At 53.9% G+C, this 6,911-nt stretch overlaps 1 long non-coding RNA gene across 2 annotated transcripts; it reads right to left on the reverse strand.

Annotated features, from left to right (window-relative positions):
* Positions 1–2,035: 2,035 nt before the first annotated feature.
* LOC116661139 lies at positions 2,036–6,510 on the reverse strand. 2 transcript variants are annotated; one of them, XR_004316901.1, is made up of 3 exons: positions 6,403–6,510; positions 4,583–4,700; positions 2,036–2,687 (listed from the first exon to the last, which is right to left on the reverse strand). It is a non-coding gene; the product is annotated as an uncharacterized LOC116661139 (long non-coding RNA). The 2 variants fall into 2 exon arrangements; XR_004316902.1 differs by having other exon boundaries at positions 2,036–3,952.
* Positions 6,511–6,911: the final 401 nt, after the last annotated feature.

Here is a 6,911-nt window from a genome sequence, read left to right on the forward strand (position 1 = left end):
AGCTCCCGGTGGGGTTGGCCTAGACCTTGGTGGCGACTGCATCGCAGCCCAACTTCTCCCCCTACCCACTCCTGCTTCCCTCTCTCCCCAGCCGGCTTCATCCCAAGAGCACCTCAGTCAGGGCATGCCATTCCCTTAGTGTCTGTTTCTTAGGAACTTAAGACGGAAGAAGAAGTGGACAACATCAACAGGATGCTGTTCTGGTTTTTTTCTTTTTCCAGACTGTCTCATTTAATACAATACATCTGTGAAATGATATTTTTGCTATTTCATATTAAGGAAAGGGTGAAAACGTTATAAAGACCAAAGAGTTTGTATCGGGCAATGCTGGGAGTCGAAGCCAGGTCCACATTGGCCTTGAAAGCACCCACAGACAGAGGCCCTGACCCTGACCGCTGGGGTCTACAGTGGAAAGAGCTGGTTGGCCAAAGACCTGCCTATGGTGCTCAAGTAGGGATGTCAACACTCACGAGAGGGGCACCTGGGGTACGACCTAGGGGAGCAAGGTAGGAGGAACAGTGGCCGCATGTGGCCGTCTTGATGGCTAAGGGGGCAGCAGGCAGCTCTGGTGCAGGAAGACTCAGGCTGATTGAGGGTCCTGGAGCCAGAGCCACAAACTCCGCCAAGGCCCTGCCGGTAGCAAACCGCAAACCCCAAACCCCCTCCCCACAGGCTGGGCGTGGTGGGGCCTATTGTCTCTGCATCTGCCCTGGGATTACAAAGAGGGGTCACCAGACCCAGGCCTGATCCTGTCCCAGCGATCTCTGGCATGTCTCTGGCTATTTGATGCTCTACCTGGTCCCTACGCAGCTGAGGACTCCCGCAGCCTGGACTCTGGGGCTGATCTGGTTGTAGTCAGGGACGGAAGAGGGAGTCCCAGGTCAGTTTGCTGCTGCTGCAACAGGCCTGTCAGAGACTTTCCCTCGGGCCCCAGCCCCTGCGCATTCTGGAGACACAGTGGGAAATGGATCTTTCCTGAACACTTGTCTTTTGAGACCTGGTCCCAACTTTTCTTTCTTTTTCTTTTTTGATATATATGTCTTTTATTCTATACTTCATCTCCATATTTCAATGCATCTACATTGTACATAGTTATAAAGCACTTTATTGTGGAGAATCTTGAAAATATACAAAAGTGGCCTGAATAGTATAATGATATTCCATTTCCCAGTTATTTCACTTCTATAATTATCATCCTGTGATCCATCTTGTTTTATATAAACCCTCCTTCACTTCCCCCTCTCCTAAATTATTTTTTGAGCAAATCCAAGACATTGTATCACTTTATCCATAAATAGTTCAGTTTTTTCAGTTAATAAATTGCGAATATTTTTTCATGTCACTAAAAATTTCCCTATTACTTTATTTTTAATGGCTATGTAGTGTTTCATCATATAATTGCTTCATTATTTATTTGGACAAGCCCCTATTGTTGGACATTAAAGTTGTTATTGGTCCCAACTTTAGAGGGGGGTCTAAAGTGAGAGCCATTCCCTGAGGGACAGCAGGCCTGGAACTGCACCCGGGAGGAGAGCAGGCAACGCGGGGCCGGAGGACTTTCTTAGCACTCATTGGCAGCTGCTGTCAGTTAGGCATCTGTCTGGAGAGAGGCTCGTGTGGGCCCATCCAGTTGCCTGGAGATTCTGAACGCTTATTTACAATTCATAGTCATAGAAACAAAAATAACTCGTATCTCCTCCTATTAACCCGGTCCTTCCACTGTAAACATAAACTGCAGACGACACAGCCCTTCCTGTGTCTGGAAGTGACACCTGCTGAATGCACCCTCAGGAAGTGGAACTTTCTGGTTCCTTCAGTTGCTTGACCCATGTGTGCAGAAATTCCCCATCACCTCAGGAGCGGAAATGAGCGCCTTGAAACGAGAAGGCACTGGGTCCGGAGCTGCGGTGTGGGATTTGCATGCAGGTCAGTCTTCACTCAGGATGGAGTGGCAGCAAGGTCCTGCCCTGCCCAGCACCGGGCTTTGGTTTTCTCACCTGGTGGGGAATGTGCTTTCAGCCACCGAGGAGGTCTGTTTGTGACTGCTGTCTTTTTCTTTTTTAATCTTTGTGAGAAAAAGCCCGTGGTGCCCCTTGCTTCCTCTGAGCCGTTTTGTTAGTTGAGGTGTTTGCATGCTGAGCTGCACAAACTAATATTTTCCTCTTCAACAAAACATTCATTATCCCACCCAGTCACTTTTCTCTCGGGCATTTATTTTTTTTTAACCACCCCTGAGCTGTTGGACACCGAGCAATTTCTGTGTTTTCCCATCATCGCAGCAAGCCGGCTGCCTGTCTGGGAGCGAGTTGTCCCATGTGGCTGGGGACAGGCCCTCCTCGTGCCCCAAGTCACCTGCTGGGGGCTGCTCCCCCAGCCCTTCTGATGCCTGGGGAACCGTCTGTTTACATCTCTTGTTTCCCTGCACAAGGCTCTGAACGTACTCACTTCTGTATTCCCCATGTCCAGGATGGTGCCTGGCATGTGCCAGGGTAACAAATAAGGTTCCCTTTTGCCATCTGCCCCCCACTTACCTCTCTCGCCCATCTGCACAAGGAGCTCTTGAAGGCTCACTTCCGGTCCTTTGCTGTCCCCTCCCCTGCGTCACCCGCAGCTATTCTCAGCTGCCAGCCAGCCAGCCGGTACCTTCTCCTGGGAGCCCAGTCTCCTCTCCACCAGTCTCCCCTTGGCTGAGAACAAGAGAGGACAGAAGGGAGAATTCTGGAGTCTAGGGATGGAGGGATCAGGGGACAAATGCAGACCTTAGCGGTCATCTGGTACGAGCTTCTTCTCTCCTAGTTCAAGGATAAGGTCCAGAATGCTGAGCTGTCTGGTTCAAGGTTACCTAGCTGGTGAGTGTTGGAGCTGGGACTCAGACCCCGGCATATACTGAGAAACAAGAGCCTCCTAATTAATTCTGGGTGCGGGGCCTTCCAGTCCCTCCTGCTACCACATCCTGTGAGGAAGGGAGGAGGGGGCGGCCTCATCTTCCCCTTGTGTGCAGCACAAATGACTTTCTTCTCCTGTCTCCTTTGACCCACACGGCATCCCTCTGAAGCAGGCAGAGCGGTGATGGTTATCTCCAGGTTACAGATGAGGAAACTGTGGTGCAGAAAGGGGAACTGTTCTGCCCAAGGCAGCAGAGCTGGTCAGGGGCAGAGGCGGGCTGAATTTCCTTCTCTGGCAATGAGTTCAGAGTCTATGCCCTGACCCACCACTCTGTCAAGTCCGTTCTGCTGCTCTGACCCTTCCCTCCAGGACCCTGGGGCCTCTGAATTGACCTGGCTCCAATCAGAGAGGCGAGATGCCCTGCTTCATAAGGGAACCCCGGGGGTCAAGACCACAGCCCAGGATCCCTCCTCCCTGCTCAGGGCCCGGCTCTGCACAGTGCGGCCTCCCCACACAGTCCTGATGCTCTCGGCTCTAGGACAGGGAGCTGGGGGGCTGTTGAGTCTCTGGTACACAGGACAGCAGCTGAATGTGCTGAAGGTTCTGAAGGTGCTAAAGGTGCCATAGGGCGCCCCTCCCACACCTCCTGGCCTTCCTGGATATTTGCTGAGATAAAACCTCCCTCCAATGGGAAAGAGTTTGAAGTGAAACTTCCCCATAGTATTCATCCTGCCCCGCTAGGGAAAGTGGGCAGGTAGCTCGTGAAAGGATTCTCTCTCAACATCCCCTACCTTTTTGGTTCTAAAATCAAGCTGTTCCCCAGCAAGAGGGAGACCCTGTGTGCTGGTGGTCCACACTCTAAAGGGTGGAATGGGGCTCCTAGGAAAGGGTGAGTAACTAAGCCACTGTCCTCTCAGGCCTGTAGGACCAAGCGCTCCTCCTGCGCTTGGGATGAAGGCAAGCAGATGGCGGCTCCGTATACACATGTTTTCTCCAGGACCGGACTTTTGCATAATAACCCATCTCCAACGAGGACTGATTTCTGTCAGCTGGTCTGAGGAAGACGCTAAGGAGGGAAGACTGATCTGAGTTTCTTTTGTTTATCTGACGATCTGTTTCCATCTCACCCCTGCAATGTAAGTTATAATGCTTTAATAGGTTTATACAGAAATCTGATGCTAAAGGTCATACACTTGAATCTTGTACTACACGCAGTTTACCTATCAGTTAGCTGCCTCTGAGACCCAGATGCGCCATAGTCAAAAGCCCTTTGCACTCTCAGTAGCTGGCCTAGGGGCCTGTTCACATCGGTGCCCTGCTCCAAACCTAACGGCTTCCGCAGCCTGGCCTCCACGGCCCAGCATTAGCTTCCTCCTTCCTCACTGAGCTTCGTGTCCCCACACCCGGCACGAGGCTCTCTCCTTCCCTATCTACCTTCCTTCCACGACTTAAAACCAGACCCCGTTCTTGCTTTCACTTCGCTAATACGGGGTGGGGATAGATAAAAACAGGTATTCAAATACGCAAGGTAAATCCAGATAAGTGCTATGCATGCGATAAAGCAGGGCGATGTGCTAGAGAGTTCTGTGGGGGCGGAAGTGAGATCAGATTCTTTGACCCACCCCCATGAGGAGCAGAGGTAAATGCAGGGCATCGGGGGAGGCCTGTCCACATGCCACTGCCCCTGGATGCCCACCTGCACTTAGGGGATGGCTGTGTTCTCTCCCACCTCTGGACATTCCCCCCGTTCCTGGCAGGGTGTCATGTGGCTTTAGTGCAGTCCAAGTCCCGTCTTCTGCTGAGCTGTACGACACCTATGGGTAGAGAAAACATCTCTGTCAGCCCCAGGCCTCCCACTTGCCCCACACATGCCAGGCACAGGGTAACTTTCCATGAGAATTTGCTGGCTAGGTGTGCAAGGATCTCTCCCACCTCAGAGGATGAAGGGCAGGTGGGGCCCAGTCTCGGGGCCTTTGGCTCAGAAGAGAGGCACTTTTGTGCCCTGGACAGGGACGAAGAAGGGGCATAGTTGAAAGAGAGAACTCATCCCTTGGGGGAGAGGTGGTTTAAGCCAACCCAGGTAATTGTGAGACAGGAGCAAGTCAAATTCTTTTAAAGCTTTAAATAATTTGCGCTGACGAGGAGCCTAAGAACAGTATCAGGCCTCTTCCCTGGCCTGGAAAGGTCTGGAACTGTGTATGGGGGCGGAGGAAATTTTCCGGGCACGGGCACTTTAATGAAGAGTCCAGGATGGTTGTACAGAATCACTGTGGGGGTGGGAGTGTATAGTTTGGAGTTTGTGTGCGGTGGGGGTGTTTGTGTGTCATCTGTGACTGTGGTTCTGAAATATTGGCATAGGATGTGAGGGAGGATGTGTGTGTGTGTGTGTGTGCGTGTGTGTTCAAATGTGGTGGTGATGGCGTGCGTGCGGTCAGGTGTGGTGGGTGGCGGTGCCGTGGTGGCTGGGGCACATGTGTGTTGTGTGGTGCGTCCCTGGCACGCTGCCCATGGTGTGGAGGATGGAGGGGATGGAGGTGTGTTGATGTGTTCTCACAGAAGGCAGTGGGGCACTTGCCCAGGAGAGGGGCCAGGGAGAGGCTGAGGGGCGATGGGCTGGGTGCTGGAGGTCAGCAACCCTGGTGTCTGGTACGTCGCTGTCCCAGGTAGTAGCCGGGGTCATGTTGAGGACCCTACAACTGGAAGCCGTCAGACCCCCTGGCCCCACACTGGCCTTTGGGGGATGGTCTTGCCTCCTCAGTTTCCCTTTGACCTGCGGTCCCTCTGTTTTGAAGCCCTATCCTCAAGCCCCAGCCCCACTCTCTATCCTACTGCCCAGAGCAGACACCAAAATATTTCTGCATTTCCTCTGGAAAAATCCTGGGAGGTCTGCTTTTGACTGCAGCAAAGCAGCCCACATCTGTGCACAGCTCAGCTGGGACAGCTGGAAACTCAGGAACCGGAGTTGGCTGGAGTTTGGAGCACATCAGTGTTTCCCCATCTCTGCGCAGCCAGCATAGAGGAGTGAATTTACGTGCCTCCAGATGTAGCCCTTCCTGGGTCCCTGTGCGCGCACACCCACACGTGCAGACACGCTCTTGCACGCGCCCGATTTTGGTAAGACAGACAGAGGCCGCTCCAGGACACACAAGCACGCAGGTGAGCCTGCACATGCTGAGAGCCATCTCAAGCAAGGTTCCTCAAAATATAGAAGCCGGCACCCTGGGGCCTGTCCCACACGTAACGCCTGCCTCCCCAGACACGCAGGACAACGCACGCTGATGCAGCACACCCACACGCGGACACGCAGCACACAGGAAAGTGTGATTCACCCCCAGCCACCTACAGAAACCCCCCACACCCTAGCCTCAGGCAACACCTGCCCTTTCAGGTAACAGGGACAGGCCCGCCCTCCCCTGGGGGAGCCGGGTACTCCGGAGAGGGCAAGTGTCTCTGTCCTTCCCTTTTTCTGCCCTTGCCCTCTTCTTTGGCCCTAGGTACCCTGGATCTCCTACTCACAGGTGGTCCTGAGCAGGCCTCAGCACCTGGGTGGTCCTCGGCCTCAGTTTTCTCCTCGTAAAGCAGGGGCTGGGCTGGAGGGCTGCTCAGGCCCGCCCAGTCTGTCACTGGACTCTCCGCCTGTTTCTCTAGGGATGACTGAATGGGGAACAACCCACCCTCCCAGGCCGAGTGTGCAGGCCATCCAGGGAGGCAGGAACTGCCGTGCTCTCTGAGGACCAGAGGCAGGGGCCTGCCTGTGTGGAGGAAACTGGAGGAGTGGAGGGGTCATCCCCTGGGAGCTGGCTGGGCAGGCAGAGGAGGGCCACTGTGTGTCGGGATGCTAGGCACTGTGCGAAGACTGGGGAGCTAAAACCAGAGGAAAGCTGTCCAGCTGTGCAAGGGTTAACCTGGGCTGGCGGGGAGGCAGGCAGCCAGCCCTGCTGCTGGGGCTTCAGACTGTTCTCAGACACAGTCTCGGAGAGGGTGAGGGCCCCAGCAAGTGCCGTGTGTTTGGTGGCTGCCATGCC

Source organism: Camelus ferus, chromosome 33 (genome assembly GCF_009834535.1).
Source record: "Camelus ferus isolate YT-003-E chromosome 33, BCGSAC_Cfer_1.0, whole genome shotgun sequence".
Classification (NCBI taxonomy): Eukaryota; Metazoa; Chordata; class Mammalia; order Artiodactyla; family Camelidae; genus Camelus; species Camelus ferus.